At 41.9% G+C, this 27,919-nt stretch overlaps 2 long non-coding RNA genes across 4 annotated transcripts in view; one reads left to right on the top strand and one right to left on the bottom strand.

Moving 5' to 3' along the window:
* Positions 1-1,140, bottom strand: part of LOC140707306 (uncharacterized) — a 97,408-nt gene extending 96,268 nt beyond the window's left edge. Inside the window, exon 1 of the long non-coding RNA XR_013536699.1 lies at positions 622-1,140. This is a non-coding gene — a long non-coding RNA (uncharacterized LOC140707306). The remainder of the gene's footprint in view (positions 1-621) is intronic.
* On the top strand, positions 38-27,768 carry LOC144583106 (uncharacterized). Of its 3 annotated transcripts, none has more exons than XR_013536700.1 (2): positions 38-175; positions 14,776-15,321. It is a non-coding gene; the product is annotated as an uncharacterized LOC144583106 (long non-coding RNA). The 3 variants fall into 3 exon arrangements; XR_013536701.1 differs by lacking the exon at positions 14,776-15,321 and adding an exon at positions 613-1,432 and having other exon boundaries at positions 85-175; XR_013536702.1 differs by lacking the exon at positions 14,776-15,321 and adding an exon at positions 27,456-27,768 and having other exon boundaries at positions 91-175.
* Positions 27,769-27,919: the final 151 nt, after the last annotated feature.

Raw genomic sequence — 27,919 nt, 5'->3', positions numbered from 1 at the left:
GCAGCTTCCAAAATCTATAAATAGATGGCATTGGAGCCTTGTTTTTCTCTCTACTTCTGCACATCTCCCTCTGTTTACTTCTGCCTGTCTGTTTTTCTGTCATCAAGTGCTTGGATAGAAGCTGTTTATTTCTGCGTACTACATCAAAAGCAGAGTTCAAAAGTAACCAGTAATTGTGAATAGCCAGTTCCTTATAATTAATTACTTTGCCTAATAATGGAGGCATAATTAAGCTACTTTACAATTTTAATGCAACATAGGGTAACTTCACTCCTTTAACAACACAATTTACATTCTATAGTCATGGAATGTGGCCATTTTAAATGTGGAAGAGGAACGTCACATGGTTCATGAGCTGGACTGTGCCTTAATTGTGCTGCTGTGATTGTGGTGATATAGATTAAGAGCAAATGTTCCTTGTGTCATACATGTAAAATATCTAATACACAAATATTTCTAAACCAACAACAACAAAAAGAACTGTTTTAGTTACTTCTGAGAAATGTAAAAGTAAAGAGTCACTGTTAAACTGCAATTAAAAAATAATAATCAGGGAAAAGATATCTAGATAACAGCAGCAGATGCCATATTCAGTTCTGATTCTTTTTTAAGCCATCGTACCTTTCTGAAAAAAGATTGCTGGACACCCACATCCATCAGGCAAAAGTCCCATCGACACCACCAAAGCATTCTGCACACATTGGGAAGATTTCCGGAGGGCCCATCAGGCCTTGTCTGGCGTCCTCAGAGGTAGCAAATTAAACAGAATGTATTTTTAAAAGGAAAAGCTGGCAAGCCCTCCTGCTGGAGCTGAAGGAAATTGAGACAGCTCTGTCAGGCACATGTCACCACTGTGCAAGGGAGCTGTCAGTAAGCTCTTTAAAAATGGGAGGAATTTGCAAAGGCAAAACAATTCTGTGTGTCACCCGTAATCTGCATGCGCAAATTACAGTGGGCATCAAGAGCTAGGAGATTCATTATTATTTATATAAATACATCTTGTAGATTTCATTAAGATACAGGCCAGGCTTTTGGAGTTATCACATTCGGGCTTGTTTGCAGTTTGTTCGTCTTCATTTGCAAAGGCTGATTAGCACCGTAAAAATTGTGCTGTTTGCTGCAAAACGCCTTCCTCTCTCCTGCTCGTCAGGGGAGGGAAGATTTTTCAAAGCTGGGAGCTGAAGCCAGAGAAAACTTAAAAAAAGAAATTACGGAAGGAAAAATAAACCCAAAGAAGATAAAGGAAAGGAAAAGAGATGGTATCAAAACGAATTCCAGAACTCCTGATGTATAATTTGGGTATCTCTGAGATATTTCATGAGAATGTGTGATGAAACATTTGGTTATTTATTGTTCTATTGCTGTTATGTATATATATTTACTATTTGTTTGGATTATATTTCATAGCTTTAAATATTAAAGATTGTAAATGGCTTCAGATTATTAGGTGGTTTTTTTTTAACGAATGAATGAAAACTGGTACAGAAATGACTTAATTGGGGTTTTCAGGGCAACAGTAGCTCTTTCCTTGAGATTTCAGGGCCATGAGCTGAAACCAGAGAGGCTCTTATAAGGTCCGTGTTTGGAAAGGAGCACAGTTGCTTTGGGGCTGTAGAAATGGGCACATCGGGAATCTGGGTAAAACCTCACTAGACAGGCAAATTGGCAACTGAAAGCTAGCTGGATAGTTTAATGGTTAATCATCATCGTCATCTTAGACCTGCAGAGCTGGAAAGAATCTTATGGATGATCGAGTCCAGCCAATGTTAAGGTGGCACAGTGGAGAATCAAACTCCCAACCTCTAGCTCAGCCAGATTTCAGGTGAGTATCAGGAAAAAATTCTTAACTGTTAGAGCAGTACAACAATGGAACCCGTTGCCTCAGGAGGTGGTGAGTGCTCCAGCACTGGAGGCATTTAGGAGAAATTTGGGCAACCATCTGTCAAATATACTTTGATTTGGATTTCTGGACTGAGCAGAAAGTTGGACTTGACTGCCTTATTGGTCCCTTCCAACTCCATTATTCTATGATTCTTTCTGCTCCCCAAACATTTTTACAAAAATAATTTCTTTCCAAAGAAGTGAGCATTCTCAGGACATAAATGGTATCCCTCAGTGATTTCTCCTTGTTCTGATTAGTGTCTATTCATACATAGAAACTAACACACTGATTCAGCAGGGAATGTTCAGATGTGATGCAAGTTTGGGGTCATGAATTACATACATCAGATGCAGGGATTGAAAAAAAGGTCTGTTGGCTGAGGACTTCTTCTGGAATGGACTGCAGCTTGGCTTGAAAATCCATATGTATGAAGGCCTGCAACATGTCCTGGATGTGGGGAGTGCACAAAACCATGCATATATTTGGAAAATGTGCTTGGCTAAAAACACATACTTAGAAAGCTATACACAAAAATGCCATGAATTGGATAATGTGCATATTAGAACATGCATGCAAAAATGCAGAAATCTGGGGGGAATGCAGATAAAAATATTCAGAAATTTCCATGAGAAAAGGAAAAAAATAACCCTGTACAAAATGAAGACAGAATGAGAATGCCAGAGGGATTCTTAGAATGACTCCAATACTGAGGCTGATAGATTTCCATATCTCTAATCAGGTTGTATGCATTACTGGTGTGAACTGAACTTGCTGATTCCATCTGTGAGTCCTTGTGTGTGAACAAATCAGAACATACTGAAATCACTGGACAACAATGCTGATCATCCTGGAGCAGTCTCTCTGTCTTTAAAGTAATCATCATTACAAAAGTGTTTGGGGAATAGCAAGAATGAGCTGTTTCAAAAATAGAGGCCATTAACACATTTGACATGACCTCTTCTTTTAAATCAGGATTATGTGTGGCTATCGTGGCACAAGAAGTAATTTCCCTCAGCATGAACGGTCATTATTCCCTATTTGTTCCTTGATGTTCCAGAAATTGCAGATTATGTCCAAATTTTACAAATGTCAACAAAATGGAGTGTGTCCAGAGAAGGGTGACTAGGCCCTGTGAGGAGTGGTTGAGACATGGGCATGTTTAGCTCAGACGAGAGATGATTGAGAGGCAATATGACAGCTATCTTTAAATATTTGAAGGGTTTGTCATGTGGACAATGGAGCAAACTTGATTTTTGTAGCTCTAGATGCATTCAAATTACAAGAAAGGAGATGTTACCTTAACATTAGGAAGAACTCCTTGACAGTAAGAGTAGTCTAATGGAATGGACTGCCTCAGAGAGAGGTGGACTCTGTCATTGCTAGTTTTAAGCTGAGCTTGGATGGTCACCTGTCAGAGATTCTTTAGCTATGCATCTCCTGCTTTGGAATGAGGTTGACCTGATGATCCATAGGATCCTTTCCAGCCGTACTATTCTAGAAACCTAGAAAAGGTAGAAGGCAGTAGGAGAAGAGGGAGACCTATTTGTGATGGTTTAACTCAGTGGTTCTTAACCTTGGGTTACTCAGGTGTTTTTGAACTGCAGTTCCCAGAAACCCCAGCCAGCAGAGCTGGTAGTAAAGGCTTCTGGGAGTTGCAGTCCAAAAACACCTGAGTAACCCAAGGTTAAGAACCACTGGTTTAACTCACCAAAGGAACCACAGTCTGAAGTTTGCAAAACCTGCATAGGGTTTTTAATAACAGGACCTCACAGGGTTGCAGGAAGTGACCTGATGGCATATGAAAACAACTGATTTAATTGAAAAAGGTTCATTTTGATAGAGGATTGGGTATTCATTTCTTCGGCTTCCTTTCCTCCAATAAGAACAGTCCACCACTCACAGATTTCTTAGTAAATTTACAGGGAGAAGGTTGAGAGTGAAAAAGAAAATCATATCTGGGAGGCAGCAGAACAGGCAGATTGGCCCATTCAGCTCAGGAAGTGAGTGTTTTGCTGATGAATTCCTAACATCAAATCCCTGTGTATACAGCCATTTTTCTGGTGCTGAAATTGTTTTGCCACTGACACGATCCTTATTGTCATATGGCAGGCAGGTTCAACATGGTATTTCCCATGCTGGGAACAGTTGCCTTCATACAATTTGGCCAGCACAAAAGGCTGTGGTTTGTTTTTGATAGTAACTTAATAAAAATTGATAATAGTTTCACAAACAGAGTGGAAGGAACACAATTCTCCAAAAATTGAAAATGGGAGGAAGTGTGACCAATCACTTTGACCATCCCTATTTTATAAACATATTCATGCATATTCAGCTCTCTCACAACTTTGTCTCTCATGCATGTTCCAAATGAAGAAGTCTCCATTTGCTTTTTCACTTCTTCAACAACATTTACTGAACAAAAATTACTTTAGTCTGTGAGCAAACATTCTCCCAGAATGTTCAAATAAACAGTGGTATAGTGCTAAATCTGAAAATCCAGGTGTCCATCATAAGAGAATCCATAGCCAGTATTCAAATAAGGACAGTCCAAAAAATGCACAATGCTGGATCGGTTCATATCAACATATGAGGATGAGGTCTTTTGTAAAGTTCATGGCTCTTCATTGCTTATTTAAGACCTAACTTCACCCCTCCAATACTTTGCATTAGAACAGAGATAGCTTGCAGCGTTCTTGAGAAAATCCAGTCCCTCCTAGGTGCTGTGATTAATGCAAGTAGGCTCACAGTAAAACAGGGAAGCTTGGGCAAGAGGGGATGAAATCACAGTCCCTGCTATTCAGCAGGTCACTGGGCTATGATCTGGCTCTTTTTCACTATCCGTGTTTCATCCCCCTTGCATTTGCCACATCCTTGTACAGCTCCAACTTTTACAGTTATTGTGTTATACTGCCAGCATATTTTCTTCTCAAGTGGTGCCATTCATCAAAGTCAATAAAAAGTCAACTCACACTGACCTAAATTGCTCTCGGTGGCTCTGCTGAGATTTCATCCGGACCAAGGGCTTCGCCTTATCTAATGATTCTTCCACTCTCATCTGTATGAGTTCCCTCACTACATGCTGCTTTGGAGAAATTTCGTGCAATCCCACTCTGTCATTTACAGCATTCGATGGCTGATGAAATTATCTTGCCAATAGTTAGCTATCTTCTGCTCCCTTTGCACACATTGCTTAATTGCTACAATTTTTACAGGCCCTTTCATCGGTTAACTATTAGTTTTAGCACATCTTACTGTTTTTTCCTTTACATGTGCTACACCTTCTGGAAACCTAGAGGAAACCCAGCCGTTTATTAGCATCACAGTAATCTCAGATTCCTTCCTGTGATTTTTCTTCTACCTTAAGGCACCTCCTGGTTAGTTCTCGAGTAGAACAGAGTAGAGAAGGGAATATCAAACAATGAAGGAATTTCTATCCGGAGACAAATAAACAAGAAACCTGCACAACCATGTCCACCTCTTTTAAATCTTTTACACTTCCACATTTTGTTGTGTAGGTATGCAGAAGGCATGACATTTAGTGATGAACTGTCATAATATAAGAAATCTCTGTAGGCATAATCTGTTGCATTCTCAGTTGCACGACTCACTGAACAATCAATACAGCATTTTTTAAACTTAACGTCAAATTGCCACTGAAAGTTACTCCTTTTGCATACCTGCACAACAAGATTGTGGTCAATAAAATATAAATCAAGAATATGTTTATTAAGAAAACATACATGTATGCTCACTACGGATGTGAGGAACAAGGCCATGTTGTAGACTGCATGGTGTAGTCTTCTGATCAGACCAGTGGCAGCTGCAGAGTTGGGCACACTATTTTGTTTTTTTAACTTCCCCCCCTTTCCCCCCAACTACCAAGAAGAAAACCCCACCTCCCAGAAGCTTCCTAAATCAGTCACTGTGAGTGGAATGAGCCAGGGATTTTAATGGACAGCGAGCGTGCATGTATGTCATTCATTCTTTAAAAGGTACTGCAAGGAGCCTACATTCCTCTACACTCTGTCCCTACCCTTCTTGTTCCTGGATCAGAAATTAGTGATACTGTGGCCATAAGACATTGATAACTGAAACAAAGACTTTACAGAAGGGAAAGAAAAGGAGATAAAAGTTTCTTTCTAAGATGAAGGATATATTCTCCTTTATCTTCTTCCTTTCTCATGTCTTCTAATTGCAACATGTGAATGCCATGTTTAACACATTTGATCTGTAGGTGTGATCTTCATTCTGCCCTGTGGTGGCCTTGGAAACCCACAAATAGCCATTATTCAGGCCATCTTTACACCTTTGTCCAAAGACAGTGCATGTGCCCAACACACATGAACAATGAAGATTTTTCAGAGATAGAAAAAAAAAAACCCTGGTACCATAGTCTGTCTTTTAAGAACATAGCTCACAGAGAAAATAGTATTAACAGGGGCTGGATATGGAGCATGCTTGTGGACCCAATAAAGAACTTAAGGTTGTTTAAGAAAAACTAAATTGTGAGATTATAGAACTGACAGATTGTCCTAGCATGACATTCCTACATTTCTTCCCGACTAAAGAAGTCCGGAAAGGTGATCTAATTCCAGTCAACTCGTGGTCCCCACCTAAAGGATTCTTATGAGAACATTAAGTTGAATTATCATGCATGAAGGATTTTTGGTGTAAGCAAAGGAAGTGTTTGGAAGAACAATATAATGCTTTTGATACAACTTCCAGACTAGCCTTCTGTCTTGCAGTATTAACCAGAATCCAATGATTTTTTTTATTGAGACCAAAAGATTTGTGCACATCTATCAAGGTTATTTTTTCCCTTTTGGACACCTCATGTGTCTTCTCACAGACTACTGTTGAGATCTCCTTCAGTTCCAGCTTTGAAACACAGACACAGGGTGTGATCACACAGGCCTATAGCTTGCATTCTGAACTTCTTGTGGCGTCGCCTGGTGTGAGCTATTGCCTAACAATCACATAACTTATGGACAACAGTACTCCAACCTGACTTCAAACCTTTCCCAGACTGGACTTTTTTGGTCCAGCAGTAAGGTTTCTACTTTGGAGGCCAAGCTGGGGTGATTTCCCAATTGACTGAAGGGCCATTTTAAGGGAGATTGCTCCTTGCAAAGTGACCCTTTCCAGTGTGATCAAACATGCACCTTTCTCACAATCTGATTACACACACACACACACACACACACACACACACACACACACACACACACACACACACACACACACACACACACACACACACACACACACACATGAACAAATGGGTCCTTTTGTTGCACCTGGTCACACACTTGAATTGTCTTTGCAAGTAGGTTCTGTACTACTGGAGATGAAAGATAGTTACACTTCAATTAAAGTGACAGCAAAACGCAGTCATGTATTTCATTCTTTGCCATGTTGCAGAAGGGAAGCAGAGGCTTTGTGAGACCTTTCTTCGTAAATAAACTTATGGCGCCTTGTTTGCTACCTCAGGTACCTTTTTGCATTCCCAGCAAAGCAAAAAAATTTCTCTGCCGCAGCATCTGAAAAGTGGGTTAGAGGTCTGGGCTCTAATTGTGATAATACTCAGTCAGTACCCCGGGGGAATTTAGAAACACAAGCCTGACAAAACAATTTGCATTGTCAGCAATCTGATTTTCTAAAATGATCACCCTGGCTTGACCTTACTCTGACTAAGATGTTACCTGAAGGAGGGGTAATGAAGGGAAACAAAACTGCTTTGTAAAGCTCCCCAGGGCAGGACTGTAGGAAGTGTTTGCATATTTTCCCCCCTCTCCAAGAAAATATTAGCGGCAGGGTCCTCTCCCCTGCCCTCTTCAACTCCCTTTATGAACAATAAGTTAGAAGAACTTTTAAGTAACAATCAGAAATTAAATTTGGTGGATATGCTAGAAGGTAACCAACTGAGAAAATGTATCTCTCCTGAATATACAAACACACCATCTTTGTCTGCCTGATGTCAATTATGGTGATACCTCTATTCAATTTGGTCTTGTACATACAATATTATCTTCCATAAGGAACAGTAAACAGCAGCCCATATTTCAGGAAACAGCATTCTGAATCCACAGAAATGCCTTTAGTGAGCACTTCAGGGCATCGTAATGTCAACTTTTAATACCATTTGGGGACATGGACTGAGCCTAGTGAAGACTATGCTCAATTCAATTGCATGTCTCCAATTCCTGCTTAATAAATCCAGTATGACTTATATATACTTGCTATGGATGTGTTTTGCATTGATAACAAATGCTGGAGCTTGCCTATTGCCCTGCTCACGAACTGGAGTCACCCTTTGGAAGGCCTAAACAATCAATAAAGCTCAATATCCCAATGAGCTGTTTTGCTGACTGTTTTGCTTCGGTCTGTAGAACTGGGAGTGACATGTTCCCCCTTCCTCCTGGAGTGCCTCCAGGAGCACCCTCAGAACTTCTGGGAAAGTTGTGAAACCCAATGAAGGATGGTGATTCTAATATAATGGAGACCAGGAAGCCACACCAGGTTTCAATTCTAACTTTAAAATAATATTTTGAAGGTGCTGAAGGTATTTCAAGTGGGGTAGTGTTCAGCACCTCAGCTAGCTCATGTAAAGTTTGGACTAAATACGACATACTGTAGATTCACTATCCTTGTGAATCTAGAGTTACCAGCCTCCAGAGTTAGTTTTCAGGCAGCATGGGGAGTAATTGAATGTTGGGAAAGACTGTATCATCATACTAGTGACAAAAGATTAATCTAAAGTCTCTTGGCCAGCATTGAGCGTATTCATTTAGCACTTTAGAATGTTCCAAGTAGAGGTGTGCAAATTAGTGGTGTTAGACTAGTCCAGAGAGATAAATCCGCACACTTTAAATTCCAACTGCTTCATGAACAGTCTGAATAATCCTAACAACAGCTCTGTACGGTGTTATTATCAGCTAAAGAGACGGAAGCTATGACTGATAATGGTTTATGCTAGGTTGAGGGTCTCACATACCATAAACAATGGCTTTTATATAAGTGAGGTGCTTAGAACTTTGCTTATTATTATCAAAACATCAAACACATACACAATGAGGTTCTCTTGCAACATGGTGATGTGACAAACCCAGACCTACTGGTATCTGTCACACAGTTACACTAAGCTGCCACCAACCATTCCCTTTAAGAAGTCACACAGACCAGGGATGGATTTTTAAACAAATAAAGAATAAGGTTTATTTTAAATACAAACAGGGTAAATAAAACAATCAGGTGAATAAAATAAAGTAACGTGGCTTATTTTCACACACACCAGCATACAGTTTGGTTCACCTAGAACCTTTAACTTAAAGCACAGACCCTGAACCCATCAGTTCTGGCTAACCAACAGACCCCTGAACCTTTCAGGTTGGTACTCTGACACACAGTAGTACCCTGTCAGACACACAGACTCCCACAACAGCTTCTTCTTCCCCAGCTGCTGCTTCGTCCCTCCCAGTGTCTCACAGTCTGTCTCAGCATCTCCTCTTCACCACACAGGCATCACATATTTATACAGTACAGCCCCTCCTCCTGATGTCCCGCCTTCCACTCCCCATAGGATGGAACTTTCCCTCCAAACCCATGACAGACAGGTAACATCAGTGCTGTTATGTAACACCTCCCCTCTTTAAAAGTTGTTTTGTAGGGGGAAAGCTAAAAGTGCTTTTCACCAAAAAAACAACCTGCATAAAATACACAACAACATTTATACATACCATATAATACTTACATATACTTACACTCCAAGTTAACCATAGCAAATATGCATTTAAACATTTTACCATATACAGTACATCAATTTACCTTTATTAATACCAACCAAATTCAAAACCAGGTACATTTTAACTTTTTGTTTTCATTATATACATATAGTCCATGTTCTTTCGCCGTCTTCAGTCTTCAGGTCTTCTTGATAAGGCGTCAGCAACACAGTTCACTGACCCTCTGACCACCTTCACTTCAAAGTCATAGTCCTGTAAGTTCAAAGCCCACCTCATAAGTTTGCTATTGTGGGTTTTCATCGTCTTTAACCATTGCAATGGTGAATGGTCAGTACACAGAATAAAATGTCTTCCCCAGATGTAAGGCTTGGCCTTCTGGATCGCGTAGACTATGGCCAAACACTCCTTCTCCACGGTTGCCAAATGTCTCTCACCTTTTTGGAGTTTCCTACTCAGGTAGGACACTGGATGCTGGTCACCATTCTCATCCTCCTGGCACAGAACTGCTCCTACCCCGCTGTTAGACGCATCGGTGTAGATGATGAACTCCCGGTCGAAGTCTGGAGCACGCAGGACAGGATAGTTGATCAACGCCTCCTTCAACCTCTGGAACGCCGCCTCACAGTCGCTGGTCCACGGGATGCGGTCATCAGCCTTCTTCCTCGTCAGATCGGTCAGCGGAGCCGCAATCTCGCTAAACCTCGGGATGAACTTTCTGTAGTAGCCCACCAACCCAAGAAATGATTTGACTTTTCTCTTGGTGGTGGGTCTAGGCCAATCTCGAACAGCTTCTATTTTGGCCTCCAGGGGTTTTATCATTCCTCCCCCTACCATGTGACCTAAGTATTTTATTTCTGGGCTACCCAGCTGACACTTGCTGGCCTTTACTGTTAGCCCTGCTGCACTTAACCTCTGCAGCACTAACTCCAGGTGTATCAGGTGATCTTCCCAGGTATTACTGAAGATCCCTATGTCATCAATGTAGGCCACTGTAAAGTCACTGAGCCCTGCCAAGGTCTGGTCCATCAGCCTTTGGAATGTGGCTGGTGCATTTCTGAGACCAAAGCTCAGGACTCGAAACTCATAGAGACCAAAAGGGCTGCAAAAGGCAGTTTTTTCTTGATCCCTGGGATCAATTCTTAATTGCCAATATCCCTTTACCAGGTCCAATGATGAGATGAACCGACAACCCCCTATGGTTTCAATCAGGTTGTCTAGCCTGGGCATTGGGTAGGCATCAGGAGTGGTCACACGGTTTAACTTCCTGTAATCAACACAAAACCTAATGCTCCCATCAGGCTTGTCCACAAGGACTATTGGAGAGGACCAAGGGCTAGAAGAGGGGACGATTATGTTCTCCCTCAGCATTTCGTCCAGCTCCTTCCGCACCTTGTCCCTATAGGGTCCCGTTACTCGGTATGGGGATACTGCCTGCGGGGGTGCATCCCCTGTGTGGATCCGATGCATCACTCCCTTCACTATCCCCGGCTTGTTGGAAAACACCTGTTGATATTTACTAAGCAGCATTTTTAGTTCTTGCTGCTGGTCTTGGGTGAGTGCAGGACTGATCTTTACCTCCTCTGGGTTGTATTTTACTTCCCCTCTACCCTCCCAGAAGGGTAATTCAGCTTCCTCACTCTCAGCTGCTTTTATCGCGAATAAAACCCTCTGTTCCCCTCTGTAGTAGGGTTTTAGGGCATTCACGTGAACCACCCTCCTTGCTTGGTTCTCCTCTTGCTCTATTAGGTAGTTCAGGTCTGACATCTTGGAAATGACCCTATATGGTCCTGCCCATTTGAGCTGCAGCTTATTCTCTCTGCAGGGCCTAAGCCAAAGCACCTCCTCCCCTGGGTCAAAGTGCCTCTCTCTAGCTTTGCGGTCATACCATGTTTTCTGTTTGATCTTCTGCGCTTGCAGGTTTTCTGCTGCCAGCTCTAGATTTCGCTTTAGGTCATTCATCAAGGTGTCTATGTAAGTCACAACGTCTTGTGGGTCATCCTGGGTGATCTGCTCCCAATTTTGTTTGATCAAATCAAGGGGCCCTTTCACCCCTAAGTGTGCAGCAAACATGTCAGAGTGACCCCTTTTTAAGATCATGGGGCGATACTTTTCAGGTACCACCAGCTGACTTCTGATCCCATCTCCCCCTTTTGAGATATTCCTCAGAGTTTCTCTATGTAAAATCCCCTTTTTCTCCAGAAATCTCACTGGGGTTTCAGGTGTTAGCTGGGCGTCAGTCACCTGTTCAAAACACTTTTGGAGAGTGGCGTCTGCCTTTTGCTCCTGTCCAAATCTGCTGTCTGTGGTTAAGGTTTCCACCACAGCTTCTGAACTCCCCTCTGCTTCCGTCTCTGGCTCATTATTACCCCCCTGAACTGTCCCCGTGGTGGCTTGTGAGCGTGTAATCACTAGCACCCGTTTCACATGTTCAGCCAGGTCATTTCCCACGAGCACGGCTGCTGGCAGAGTAGATGAAATCGCTATCCGCCAATCTCCCCTCCAGCCTTGAAAGTTGACAGGTACCTCTGCTACTGGCAGAGAGATTACCTGCCCCTCAATACCTGCTACCTTTATGCTCTCATTTGGGATTATAAACTCCCGGGGAATGATATCGGGATGGCACAGGGTTACCTGGGAACAAGTGTCCCGCAGCCCCCTATACTGACGGTCAAGTATTCCTACGTCCACCCCGGCTGTCTCAAACAACTGAGAATCTGTTTTTATCAGCAAGCAGCGCTTTACCTCCACAAGAGGACCATTTTCCTCAGCCTGCTCAGCATAGGTAGCTGTTCCAGACTGAGTAGCCATGGCAACAGGCTCCCTCTGTGACACTGAGCCTTGCTCTTGCTGGACACAGAACACAGCTTTTGGCTTGGTCCCACTAGAATTCTGAGGCACCATTCCTTTTAGCTGCTTCAATTTCTCACACTCTGAGATCAGATGACCCTTTCCCTGACAGAAATAGCATTTTCTGGTGTATTTTGATTCTCTCTCATCTTGTTTTGGTTTTCCCTCCAAAATCTGAGGTCTTAGTTTCATGTCTGAGGGCTTCCCTTCACCATGGGCCCCTCCCCCTTGCTGGCTTTTCCCTTTTATTCTCAAATCCAGCTCCTTTTGCTTGGCCTCAAACTCAGCCCTGATCTGTAAAATTTCTTCCTCAGCCCTAGCTTTTATCTCTTTTACTTTTTCTTCAGTCTTATCTCTGATTTCTTTTAATTTAATGTCTTTTTGCTGAGTATATTTTTCAAGATCTTGCTCACTTTGTCTGACCTGAGCCTCATACTTTTCCTTCTTTGACATTTCTTCCCCTGATAAATTGTTAATAAACTTATTTAGGAACTTCAATTCCAATTGTACCAGTCTAATTTGGTGTTTCAGTTCCATCTCTTTTATCCTCATGGCCATTCCCCTTTTCTTGGCATCTGCCTCTGCCTGACAGATTTCAGCTCTTTCTTTTCTTCTGATTTCCATTTCCCTCACCCTCAGTTCATGCTGTTGGGCTAGGAGTATTTTTCTAAGTTCTGGGTTCTGCTCTCCTGTGCTGTCACCTTGCACTGAGCCAAATTCATCCTCAGAACCTTGGTCAATCTGGGGGTCTTTCACTTCACTCATTTCGGCCATCTGGCTTCGAGTCAAGGGCATAATCCCCCCTCAGAACCAGCTGCTTTAAAAAGTCAAGCCTCAAAATAAAACGACCACTTTTTTTTTCTTCTTGCCTCAGAACCAGCTCTCCTAGAGATTGCTGCTGTTCTTCAGCACTAAACTTGCAACAGTATCGAGTCAGAGCCTACCCCCCTCTGCTGGGCCTCTCAGCTGGCAAGCTAGCTCGCTGTTGCTACGCAGTTTTTCCTCAGCTTTTTCCCGCCAAAACTAGGCTGCCTCAGAGCACCTTAATCTAAGTCTCCCCAGTTGGCACGTTCTTCTACTAGCGCACCTCCCCGTGAGGTACACCTAGAAGATTACCTACGCGCCTCAGACTGTCCCTGACTAGACCCCCCTTGCTCTGGGCACACCTGCCAAGGCTTTGCTGGACCGCTGGACAACTGGACCAGTCGTATCCCACACGCTGGACACCAATCAATGTGACAAACCCAGACCTACTGGTATCTGTCACACAGTTACACTAAGCTGCCACCAACCATTCCCTTTAAGAAGTCACACAGACCAGGGATGGATTTTTAAACAAATAAAGAATAAGGTTTATTTTAAATACAAACAGGGTAAATAAAACAATCAGGTGAATAAAATAAAGTAACGTGGCTTATTTTCACACACACCAGCATACAGTTTGGTTCACCTAGAACCTTTAACTTAAAGCACAGACCCTGAACCCATCAGTTCTGGCTAACCAACAGACCCCTGAACCTTTCAGGTTGGTACTCTGACACACAGTAGTACCCTGTCAGACACACAGACTCCCACAACAGCTTCTTCTTCCCCAGCTGCTGCTTCGTCCCTCCCAGTGTCTCACAGTCTGTCTCAGCATCTCCTCTTCACCACACAGGCATCACATATTTATACAGTACAGCCCCTCCTCCTGATGTCCCGCCTTCCACTCCCCATAGGATGGAACTTTCCCTCCAAACCCATGACAGACAGGTAACATCAGTGCTGTTATGTAACAGGTGAAAGCTCCCTTCAAACCATTCAGGGTTTGGATTTTCTGTCTTAGTGAAGCAAAAAGTAAGCACATATCCTTAGGCTGTAGTATGCAGTTCATGGAGAGGTCATAGATGAGAGAGGAAGGGCATGTTTTACATGCAGAAGGTCACAAATTCCAACACTTCAACCTCTAGTTTAAAAAAAGATAAGGTGGAGGGGGTTGAGGAGGCTCCATCATCAAAACCTTGGAAAATACCTCCAAGTCAGCACAGACAACACTATGTAAAAGAAGTAATCTAACTTGGTCCAAAGTTGCTTTGTATGGTATACATAGCCATAGGACTAGGACATGTATATATAATACACATTTCTGTACAATATGCATGTCTTTAATTCTAGGAATCTGGTAGAAAGGATGTAAATGTAAACAGTGCATCTTGGTCATCAAAGGAAGGGGTAGTGGGTTGAACCCTATACATGGCACATGAATCTGAGTGCTATCAGTCTTCCTTTCCCCTCACAATATAATAACCTTTTGTATCTGTGAAGGGGAATACAAAATTGAAATCACAAGAGCCATCAAACCAAGAAAACAACACCAAACTGAAGAAGAAAAACAGCCACCCACAAACAAAGTATTTCTGCCATACATCAAAGGGGTCACGGACCGCATGGGGAAACTTTTGAAAAAACACAACCTACAAACAGTATTCAAGTCCACCACAAAAATACAACAAATGTTATGGTCAGCAAAGGACAGAAGGAACCCCCTCACCACTGCAGGATTATACCGGATACTTGAAGTTGTGGCCAGGTATACATTGGAACCACAAAACGAAGCATCCACACCAGAATCAAAGAACATGAGAGACACTGCAGACTAAAACAACCAGAAAAATCTGCAGTAGCTGAACATGCCCTAAAACAAGCCAGACATGAAATTCTATTTCAAAATACTGAAATACCGGGCAACACCAGCAATCATTACGTCAGACTGCACAGGGAAGCCATTGAAATCCACAAGCACCAGCAGAACTTCAACAGAAAAGAGGAAAGTTTGAAACTCAACAAAACTTGGCTTCCAGCTCTGAAAAATACAGTGTGCAAAAGGTTAATGACCTCTACCCAGCCACAAGGACCAGGGGATCACTACACACAAAAGACCAGCTAATGACACCCATCAATCACAGTGACAGATAATCTCTTCTCCTTATCACAACAATACACCCACAACAAGACACACTAATCACCCATCTCCTGAATAGGACAAAAACCTATCTCACAGCCATAAATACTCCACTCCTAAGCAAACTACACCAGAGCACAGAGTGCTGTCCTCTGAAGACGCCGGCCACAGAGACTGACAAAACATTAGGAAGAACAACCTTCAGAACACGAAAAACCCACAACAACCATAATAACCTTTTGACTGCAGAGCTGGAAGGGATCCTGTGGATCATCAAGTCCATCCCCTCTCTAGGAGGCACAGTGGGGAATGGAACTCCTAACCTCTGGGTCTACAGCCAGAGACCTAAGCCACAGAGCTATCCAGCAGTTCTGGTCTAGAGAAATCTCACAGAGGGGTGGGGTGTGCTCATGGAGGGGTGGGATGCACTCACACGCATGCATGGAGGGACAGGGCACACTCACAGAGGGGAGGGGCACCCATGTGTGCAGATGGCAGGCCATGCATGTGGGTGGGGTGCAGGGGGGAGTGCATGCGGGGGGGGAGATCTGTCTCCATGGCCTGGTCCTGCCATGGCCACATACCAGCACCTGACCACAGACCAGGGGTTGGGGACCCCTGCTCTAAATGGCACAGTTATTCAACATTTGTAGCAGTGGTGATGATTGTAGCCTTTTTTATATATATTGTCATTCTCATTAATGAATAGGAAGAACAGCAGCAGTATAGAAATTAATCCTAATAGTAACCCCACATTGTTTCTACTCCTGTTCACTATTTGTTTTCTGTCTTTCAAGCAATAATGGCTTGAAAAAGTTTATCTTCCTTCAAATCAATATTCATGCATTATATGGGCTGGAATAATACAATTACTGATAATCCTTTCTTCGAATTAGCTCAACCCTTTGCTATTAGATTTGAACTACTAGTCTACTCTTCAGGGGTGTATAAAATTATATTATACACTACGCTAAACATTAAATGCTGATAATTTGCTGTTGTTTTGATCTTAACACTTTCCATATTCTCTTAAAAATAATTGCATTGGATGCTTTTTATCATAATAATTCTTCTGTTTCTTTCCTTTCTTCTCTCACTCTCTGTTTGTGTGTATGTGAGTGAGTGTGTGAGTGTGTGGCTATGTGTGTGTGTGTGTGGGGGGGTATTTCTTGAATTTCTTCCTGTTAGTTCTTCCATAGATCATGTACCTCCTCTAGTCAGGGTTTCATAAATTTCATTCAACTGAAACAGCTCCTGCTAAAATATCTACTGATTTATTGGCGGCTAAGGGACTTTCATGTCTGTTTTCATTCTTTTTGACCTTTCTGCAGGAATTGACAAGGTCAGTCACCCTTTTTTGTTCCTTCTTCCATATCACAACACAACTAGTTCAGGACAGAGTTCTTCCTTAGATTTCTTTCTATGGTTTCAGCAGCTTTTAAAATATTTCTGTTGATAGTTGGCTCATTTCACAGCCTCTGTTCTCTTTCGGAGTTGCAGGCCTAGGCCCTTTAATGTTTGACATCCCCCAACTGTTGTACGTCTTTGATCTGAATGATCAGATTAGTAATAATGGTGTTTATGTTTTCCCTTCCAGAGTTACCGTGCTTGATTTTCATTACTGTTAATAATGGTTTCACTGCAATCCCGTTTGAACGTCACTTTGCAACTTGTAGTTTAACATTTGCAAATCTGAAGTGATCTCATTTTATGTAGTTTCTTTCTTTGGTGACAATTATGATATGACTACAAATTAAGGAAGTGTTTCAGATTTTGTAGAAACCCGAATCACTTCCTTAATTTGTAGCTCTGATTGTCACCAAAGAAAGCAACTACAGAAAATGAGATCAGTTCAGATTTGTAAATTTCAGATTTTGTACAAAATCTGAATCCAGAACCAAGAGCTGACTTGACTTCAGGATGTGTTCGAAGGTAGGGCTTTTCTGTAATGACTAGAGATGGGCATGAACTGCTGGTTCAGTGGTTTGCGCTGGTTCGTTTAGCAGCTGAACAGGTGTCCAGTGCTTCTGAGCCCACCTCCTCCAAAAAGTGGGGATGGGATAGGTATATGGACGTCCCAAATTGTAAATACTGCTGTTGCACAAAATGCCCTGCCCTTATTCTTTTGAAATTTGTCAGACATGCTTCCTTAGAAGGGACAGCATTTTTTTAAAAAAAAAATCATCCAATTCTGCCTGCCAAAAGATATTTTAAATTTATTAGCATTTGGCTCTTTTGAAACCAAAATGCAGCATTGTGTGGAAATCTAACTGGCCCAACACCTTCTCAAGAGGTCACCAATTTTGATACAAGTTTTAAAATATTCTTTCTTCCTATCTTTTCCCCTTCTTTTCTTCTCAGGTCCATTGCATTCCCTTCAGTCTAAACATGTGGTTAGCTCTCTCGCTGATTTTCCCTTTTATGGACAGTTTGTGGAAGTTTCTTTCCCTTTTTTTGGTAGTAGTTGCCGCCACCAGCAGCCATCTTCCAGAACAATGGCAACTGGGGAGCCTTGTGGAGAATGAAAATGGATGCCCAGGCTGCCAAAACTATTAAAGCTGCTCCTGCAGACAATGGCAGGAAAATAAACCATTCAGTTTCTAAGGAAGGAAGGAAGAAATTGTGTTACAGCCAATGCTAGTAGTAAGGCCCAGGGAATATTTTTCCCAGGAGAAAATGTTGGAGAATCTATCTGCCTTTTGGAGAAATTCAGTTACTTGGTCTTTCCATTTCCTTTGCCCATTGATAAGTTAGAGGATTTTGAATGACAGTTCTTATTTCTCTCCATGTTTGGAAATCTGTGCCTCTGATCATCTTCTGTTCACTTTCTTTGTAAAATGCTTTATAACAAAGCAAAGTGTGCTGCTCATATACTGTACCACCTCACAGTGTTAGAACACTCTGTGGGTGGTTTACAACATAATTATGCAGAAAACACTTTGTCGCCCCAGTGAGCAAGGTGCCCATTTTACAGCCTTAGAAGGATGGAAGGCGGAGCCAGCCTTGAGCCGGCTACCTGAGCCCATCGGGACTGAACTCAGGTCATGAGCAGTATCTTGACTGCAGTATTGCAGTTTAACCACTGTGCCACAAGGCTCCTTTATGGTATTTTGTATGGAATTTTCTATAAACACTTTAGCCCATTTTGCTCCCCGAGGCAAGAAAACATCCTTTGCACAAGCATTTCTTTGCTTTGTACTTCAGTGGTTTCTGTGAGCAGTCGTTCTGACCAGATTCCAGAACAAAGGATGGGACAGTGTTCTCCACAGCACCTCAGGGCAGCAGCTTCCTTCATTCTACAGGGCAAGGTATGTGGCATACAGAGATCGGTCCTTTAACCAGGGGCAGCTTGCAATCCAAAGAGGTAGGGTGAGGTATACCACAGCTGCTGGCCTGGAACATTCGCTAAGATTACCTACCCCGTAGCATCTGCTGCCTAAAGCAGTTGCCCAGTTCTGCCTAATGGTTGTGCCAACCCTAGCATGAAAGGAAGTGCCCATTCTAGACACTCAGAAGCTGCCTGTGACACCATTTGTGTGTCTCACCAATAAATGGTGGGATATAATAGCCCCTGCTCAGAGCATAAGCCACTGAGGTGGTCACTCCCAGGAGCTAATCCCGTGCATTTAATAGAAGAATAGCAGTTCCTTAAAGTCAAGAGTTGGGGGAATTTGATGACAATGTGAATTCTAAAAAGGCCCAGGCTCAAACAATCGCCCAGATTTTGCAGCCCAGGTTAGCGCATATCGCTATCTGGATTCATCAAATTCCTTCCCCAGCCTGCATCTGAACCCACCCTGTGAGATTCATACTGTATTTGGAGTAGGAACATGTACAAGTGTTTTTCTCCTTTATTTTTCAGTGAGCCATCTATTACACTGAGTGTTTGCAAAGATTATCTAATGATGATAGGAATATTCTCAGGACTTTAAAGAGCATCAGTTCAAGCCATTCTCTGTGTGCGCTGGCACTTTGTTTCTGCCTCTGTTCTTATTAATCCTTCAGATCCACCTTGATGTCTCTGATGGACTAAAAGGGTGATTGGGTTATGGAGGGGCGGGGGAAGGATGGGGGATGTGAATACTCTGTTAAAAGAGACATCTCCCTTGCAGAAACAAGCCGTGACATTCAAAGGAGAGATTTACATGGAAATGCTCAGTGGAAGCCTTTGTGCACATTTATTTACATGTACGAACCAACATCCGGGGATTAGATTCTTATCAATAAATGTTAATCCTTGTATATTGAAATAGATACTGAAAGACAAACCAGGTCACAACAACAACAAAACAACACTAACAACAACAAATCCTTGAATAGGTATCTTTCATAATGTCACAAGAACTGCTGGAAAGCTCAGTAGTTTAGGAGCCAGAGGTTGAGAGTTTGATTCCTCACTTTGCCTCCTTGACAGGAGCTGGACTCAATAATCCATAAGGTCCCTTCAACAACCATTTCCCCATAGTGTTATTATGGAACACCTTAATCATGATAAGGATGCTAGTGGTATGTATCAATGTTTCCGCTATGGACAGGCGTCTGTCAGCACCTAGTCCTCTGTTAGAGATCAGCTTCTCTTTTTTTGGGTGCAATTACATTCTCTTCTCATGCTTTGTTTGTCTGTGTAATAGAAGGTCACATGGGAAAATGTGACCTTGGGATGTGCATAGGCCCTAAAATGAGTTCCCTGGTGATCAGAGAGCATCCTAGTTCTGGAATGTATTCTTACTTTGATGTATGTAATCTTAGAGAAAGAATGCAGGTGTGATTATTACAAGGACAATTACAGTGGTGCCCCGCATGACGACGATAATCTGTCCCACTGAAATCGCTGTTTAGCAAAATCGTCGTCATGTGAAATTCATTTCCCCATTGGAATGCATTGAAACCCGTTTAATGCGTTCCAGTGGGGAAAATACCTCGTCGTCCAGCGAAGATCGCCCATAGGGAAGCCATTTTGCGAGCGCCGATCAGCTGTAAAAATGGCTGTCCTGCGAAGCATGGGTCCGGAAAACACAGGGCAGCCATTTTGTGAAGCCAACGATCAGCTGTAAAAATTGTCGTCTTGCAAACAAATGGTTCGTGAAACACGGACCAAATCGTCGTCAAGCGAAAATCCCCCATTGGAATGACTGTTTTGTGAATCACTATAGCGATCGCAAAAAGTCATCATTATGCAGATTCATCATTTAGCGGGGTCGTTGTCTTGAGAGGTACCACTGTAATTAATTTCTATACTTCTGGAATGTACATAAAGCTGGGAGACTTCTACCTGCTCTCTAGGGTCTTCCATCAAACATGAAGGGCAATAATTCGTCTTTCTATGTACTTTGATGCTTTACTGTTTATTTTTTCTGTTCTAATGTCTAATAACATTTTTACCTTATCCTTATTTGTATGTTGATTGTCTCTGAATCCAAAGAGAACCTATCGTCAGCCTTGGCATCGCCACTGTCCAAAAAACAAGGTTTCTGACTTGTGATGTTAGTACTCCCCCCCCCATAAATGGTTTGGGATCTCTCTCTCTTTTTTATCTGAAAGGTTGTGTTTTAAAAAAAAAATTGTATGTTTGTATTTTAAATATCACTGGATAGCTGTTAAGGATGTAGAAGCCACATTGTTTTGAAAGCCAAAGTATTGTGTATACTTATTTGATTGGGGTCATGGTGAATCGTGGGATTCATGGTGGTAAACAGATGAATCAGTATCATTATGAAGCACGTATTGTAAATGATTGTGAGACTGTAAGAACGTATTATGGCAGATGAAACATTGAAAATGCGATGATAACCATGGAGCAGATTGGCTTTGATTGCAATAATTGCTCATTTTTGATACGTCTGACTTTATATTGGAAGGTAACAATTGGCATCGGTAAAGAATAATGTCATGCAAGTGTGGAAAAAACCAGGCTGGTGTAGTTGTTAGAGAAAGGGACTAAAATGGGAAATCTACATTCAAATCATCTCTCAGCTATAAAGTTCACCAAAACACCTTGAGCTAGTCATTCTTTCCCTCTCAACCTAATCTCTCACACAGGCTGGCTGTAAAGATAATATCAGAAGATAACATCTTTTTTTTCTTAGGGGCTCCCCATCTTTATCACTTTACACAGAAGGCAGGTATAAGCTGTGGCCCTCTCTGTGATGCGAATTCAATTGGAGTAGATGGGGGGAAATGCGTTTCAATTCATTTTCAAAGGATTTACCAACATTTGAAAAAATCTTCATATAAAAAATGGAAATACTTTGAACCTAAATAAAGGAGAAAGCAACTGACAAATTTCCCAATCATTAATTATTTTGCATATTCATTCACTGTTAAAAGCAGTGCCCTGATACTGAAAACAGATTTGCAGGGGAGAGGACAAGGAAAAAGTCCTCTTTAAGTCTGGAGGGTGGGAGAAAGATGTTTGCAAGATTCAGAGAATACATACACCTATTGTAAGAGACCTCAAGGGTTTAACTGAGGATTGGATGTGACAACATCAGGAGCCTGGGGTGGGTCAAAGAACAATTAAGAAAACTACACATGTACTGTAGTGGTGCATATTTTCACAGAAATCGCCTGTAATTCAGTCGGGAAATCAGTTTAATCAGAACATCTCTTAGAGCAAATTAAATGTAAGCCTGGCACCATTCAGTGGCAATAAAGGCCATTTAGCAGGGACGGTAATAGCATGAAGTTGGGATGGCTTCAAGTCATGCACCACTATTTAAGCCTTTCTGTGTGTCTCACCAGTTGTCGTTTCCTCATTGGGATATGTAAAGGCAGACAGCAAAAGAAGGACTGAAATCTTTTATCATTTTTGCCTTCTGGCAGTTGGCATAGTTAGCTCATGTCTTGCCACCTATGGATACTGAATACCTGCCAAGTCTCATGGCCAGCAGCCCTCAGTTGTCCAAAGTTTTATGGTGTTGTATCATCTCTCAGTTTAAGATCCTGATGCACCATATACGACTGCAGCTTACTCAGAACTTGGAGAAACTGCTTTTCTGGAATGCAAACCCCAGAATCCCCTAGCCAGAGCCCATACCAAGTGTAGCTCAAGACATAATCTGTCTAAGCTCTAGAGAACAACTCTATCAAGAGAGTAGGCCGTTTCCCCCCATCATGTGGAATTTTGCTTTACTGAGAGGAAAGACAATTCTCAGTAGAAATACCAACTGTGAACAATTTATATCAGAAATAGTTGTGTAGCACCACTAAGACTGACTAGTTTTTATTTATCATAGGTTTTTGTATATTTCCTGCTCTGGCGCTGCTGGAAACACTAGGCCTAGCTAAGCTTCAGAGCTAGGCCTAGCTAAGCTTCAGAGCCTTCCAGTTCAGGCCTTTATCTCAGGTGAACCACATTTAGGTGTCTGTAAAGTGTCTGTCTGTCAGGTAGGGTTTCCAGCATATAGAATTATATGAAAAATATGAACAATGTAGCCATGCACCTGCTCCTCATACTTGAAATAGCATGTACCTGGCTGTTATATTTAAATATAGGAGAACCACTTCAGCTTCCTCATGCATGGCAAGTACTACAAAATTCCCACATATACATAAATGCTAACAATCCCCACTTGGCCTTGGCCTCTTGATCTTTGAGAGGTTTTATCATCCCTGGTGTGGATATGTTCAGAGGGCTGGAAAATTTGGCTCCATCCTCAGTTCAAAAGGATGCTGACATGGGAAATTAAACCTAAGTTACTACTTTCTAGAAAATGCAGTGATGCCATGCCAAGCTTAGCTTATTACTTTCTCTTATGCATGGTTTGAATATTTTCCAGAATATGGTGAATAGCAAGTGTTCTCACAATAGTTGAGATTGGCCTCAGTATTTGACCATCAACATTACAGAAAATGTATGTCATAAATATACCAGTGCCTCCTAACAGCAATCTGAGCACTCAGGTAACAAACATGAACCAACCTGAGACCAGGATGGTATCCCTTTGGTCCTGAGGATGAATGAACTTCTTTAATAAAATATTTGTAATGGGAGGAGGGGGAGATTTACAAGAAGTGAGAGGCAGCACAGACCACAATGGAGATATTTCCAGCACCTCTGTGGATCTCAACATTATATGCTACAGCAATGATAAATAATTCTTTCTCAATCTGATGAGTATGCTGTAGTAATGAATTAGCTAGAGCCATAAACTGTAGCTCTGACACAAAGGACTTCTTTCTTTGATCAGTGACATTCCTTCCTATTACTGTGTTCATTAAGTTAGAAAACAGCTACACACAAATGAAAGTTTTGCTATAACTGTGAACAGTATGAGGAAAGGAATTCTTGTTTTGTTTCCCAGTACAAGATATTTAACCTTCTTAAGATAAAGTTCAGAAAATTTGCAAATATCCGTTTCCTCAGACAGTCACCTCACTCTGTGTAAAGAACGGACAATTTGGGGTATTTTTAAAAATTGAAATTTCAAACACTCTTTCTGAATATGTTAAATTGCTTTTTAACACCCCCCAAAATTATTTTGTAGTAGTGCAAGCCTGGCAGGAGGCGGGAGGACGAGCCTCACTGCAAGGTCAAAGAGTGGCTCTCAGACCACGAGCTCTGGAGTGATAGGAAGGGAGTGCAGAGGCTACAGCAACAGCGGAAAGTGAGTGGACGGTCCGGCCCCAGGGCGCTGGACCCTCATTACGTCCACATGTGCAGGGGGGGTATTCGTATCCCCATCTCTACTCTCTGCTGAGTGTTTTATCCCTCTCTTTTGCTGGTTGATTACAGGTTTTTGCTGCTGATGTGTTCAGTTGGTTGTTAGTATGTGTACAGCAAAGAAAGCAGTATACACAAGTCTGCAATTTCAAGCAATTGAAAGTAAACATATTTTTATTTTTATTATTTCTTGTACAAATGACTCAGAGTGACTTATTGAGATTTTAAGTGCCATTTAGTAAGAAAGGGCTGGACTCTGGGGAACATGCAGCTATTCTCTTCTTTGTTCTTCTACTGTGTAACAAAAAGAAAATTTTACAAAACATTCAAAACTCTGCAAAAAAGAAGGTGTTTTTTAACATGGATTGTGTCTACACCATACAGTTGTAGCAGTTTGATTCTATTTTAACTATCATGGTTCTATCAGACAGAATCCTGAGATCTCTGGGTTGGTGAGCGGCTGGGAATTCTCCCAGGATTCCATAGCAAGCTACAGTCCCATGATTCCACAGGATGAAGTCTTGGCAATCAAAGTGGAATCAAGTGGTTACAAGTTTGTGATGGAAATATGCTCATGGTCTCCTGAGGACTTCTAAACTTGCCCTAACTGTTCAGCCATTTGCCAATTTTTTTTAACAGACAAAAAGAAATCTGGGACTAAACGTGTTCCGATCAATTGATTGCCTTTTGCCAATGGGTTATTTTTATATCCCTGCCAATGCTATTGGGACAAAACATATCCAGTACTGGTCTTCCTTTCCTTTCCTTTGAACCATGAGGCTGAGAAGCAGAAATGACATGCTCATCCTCCCCCACACTTCCATGACTCATCTCTGGCTTATTAGCACAAAAATCTGCAAAAATTTCAAGAGGAATGAAAAAGACTTTCTGTTATATGGTGTCCCCTGCACACCATATAAATGCACCCACTGTCTTCTTGGACAACATTACTTTGCATAGAGAATAACACATTCATGCTCCCCTGCTAACTTTTCCTGTGTACAAGGTTTTTACAGGGCAGGTTTGTGCATCAGTTATGCCCATCTCCCACTGGCTGTCTCTTGTGCCACAATGCCATGCTTTCCCTCTGTGTTTCAATAATTTTTCCCTCATTTATAGAGAGAATTCCCATGGAACCTGTAAATTATCCTCTAGCAGCAGGAACAAGAGGAAAAGCAATCTGGTCTCTCCACTACTGGCAGGAGTACAAATGACTGCCAGGGGTTTGTGCCTCTTCCCTTGCAGCAACAAACAAACAAAAAAAATCACTTTTTAAAAAAACCAGGTTACAAAAATTCCTTGTAAAATGCTGCTCATCCATTTCTCCAGTTCTTCCCTTTTGCGTCCCTTGGCAGAGACTTTTCTTTTTGAAGAATCACTGCACCACCTTGAACACAGGCAATCTGCTTTGGTTTTGGAAGTTGCACAGGATCAAGCCTGGTTACAGCATGAATGAGAGACAGAGAAGAAGAAGACCCACCCTAAATCCCTGAAGAGCCTCTGCCAGCTGGAGTGGGCAATATAGGGCTGGATGGATTTAATGCCTGACTCATTAAGCAGCAGCTTCTGATGTTCTTCTCTGTTTCTAATCTCTTACACAGCACTCAAACTGACACAACTATAAGATTTAACAATAGAACATATACTTGAAAACAGTTTTTCTTTGTGTCTGGTGAAGAAATTCATAATTTCAGTCCAATGTGAGGCATGAACTCACCCATTTGGATCTTTCTTTCTTTTATTCATATCAGAGTGTTGGACAATTTAAAATTATGGGTGTATATGAAATATAGGTAAAATTAAAAAAACAAATTAAATGTTAAAATATCTGGCCAATGTTATTTTTGACCAGAAGTGTGCTACTTCAATAGCACACTTGGCTAGAATCTTCTTTTGTACATGTGGTGGGGCATAAATTGCATGCACATAAGTATTGCATCGATTAATGAACTGCTGGATAGCTCAGTGGTTTAGGTACCTCGCTATGGAGTCAGAAGTTGGGAGTGGGATTCCCCACTGTGCCTGGGGCTGGATTTTATTATCAATAGGGTCCCTTCCAGCTCTGCAGTTCTATGATTATTATTATAGAATTTCTCCCCAGTCACAAAAACTTTGTCCTGTAGCCAAGTAGTCCCATTTTCCTTGAGTATTCTGTGACCTTCCTACTTTGCTTCAAAGTCTATTAAGTAACTTGCAGATGGTCTATCTAGAGCAGTGTTTCCCAACTTTTTTCAAATCATGGCCCACTTTTATAACAGCCAATTAAGCTTTTTCTAGCCTCCTCTCCAGCCAACCTGGGATGGAATCACCAATCATACCGAGGCACAACTGGGAAGTGAATCTCGAGATCCCAGAGGGAGAGGTAGCTCTTGAGGAAGAAAAGCACCACTTTTCTCCAGGGAAGAGAAAAGAGAGACAGGAAGGGATAATTTTTTTACTGCATACCCCCAGCTTCCTTCCCCTCTAAGAACTCAATTCAGTGCCTTTAACTCTTGCTGAGAAAGTGTACCAACTAGTAACCCATTAGTTTCACACAGGCATATGGACAGAACCCCCTGGTATGTTTAAGCCTGGCATACACACACCCACAGAAAACACTTTGCAACCCCCCTGGGGGTTGTGACTAGAGATGGGCATGAACTACCAATGTGGTGGATTGGTGGGATTTGTTTCCTAGTTGATGCCCCACCCCCTCCAGTGGGCAGCCATTCAGTGGCAGCGCCCCCATCCTGCCTCCTCCAGGCACTGCCAGAGGGGGTTCTCACTGGCAGGGAGGGGTTCCAAATTGCAGATCAGTTGTTCGGTCAGGAAACGAACAGCGCTGAACTGCTGGTTCATGCCCATCTCTTGCCACAACCCACAAGTTGGGAACCCACGAGCTAGTCTTGTGCTGGTGGGAGACAGGAGACAGTCTCCCTTCAGATATATCTTAAGATTTTTGAACACACATACTTTGGGATTCTTACAGTTTTCCCTTTATACATACATACTTGATTATTACGCCCACTGCTTTTTAGATATTTTTAAATCATTTTGGTGCTAAAATACAGATAATCTTGGAGGGCTGTCTGAAAATGCACCCAGGCCCATGGGAAGAAATGTGTGGGTTGGCTCTATGTGTGCAGGTTATTAAACTCTGCATGAGTTTTTCCCTATTTAAACAGCATTTCCATCACTGTTTAATGAATGAATTTAGCAGCCAGCATTGTGCAGATGACATTTTTATATGCTGTGTGTCTGCTTCAATCTTATTTATTGTGCTTATCTTGTCTTCTCTGCTGTGGTCATTATTCACAGCTGGGTAACTCTCTACTGTTGGCAAACCCCGAGTCAATCAATGCCTTGCTACCATCCCTTTTAGCAGTCCTTCTTTTCTTCCAGCATCCTTGGCTGCATTCATGGCAAAGGCGAGGGGACAGGGCTATGCCTGCAGAGGATTCAGACCAGGGCCAATGAGCAGCAGAACCAGAGGGATTTCTTCATAAAGACTGGGTCACAAAGCAAATATTTTTGTGAATACGAAATGAAGGAGGGCATACTTTGAAACAGCAAATAGGAGTGAAACACGAAATAAAAGCCCTTGTTCATGTAACAGTAGAGGAAACAACAGACTTGTTATATATTTGCAGAAATAGAAGTTAAAGTTGTGTGCAGATTAAGCTGCTGTTTACAATAAATAGCCAGGAAAATTCAGTTTGTGATCGTGTAATTATTTATTTTATTTATTTAAAATATTTTTATCAAGCCTTTCACCTTATGAAGGATCCTGGGTGGCTTATATCATTCAGACAGTATTTAAAGCTAAAAACAGCAAGTATACAAATAACAAAAAAGGATCAAACAAA

This window comes from Pogona vitticeps, chromosome 5 (assembly GCF_051106095.1).
Source record: "Pogona vitticeps strain Pit_001003342236 chromosome 5, PviZW2.1, whole genome shotgun sequence".
NCBI lineage: Eukaryota > Metazoa > Chordata > Lepidosauria > Squamata > Agamidae > Pogona > Pogona vitticeps.
The sequence above is the reverse complement of the archived record's forward strand: the minus strand, read 5'-3'. Positions and strand labels throughout refer to the sequence as shown.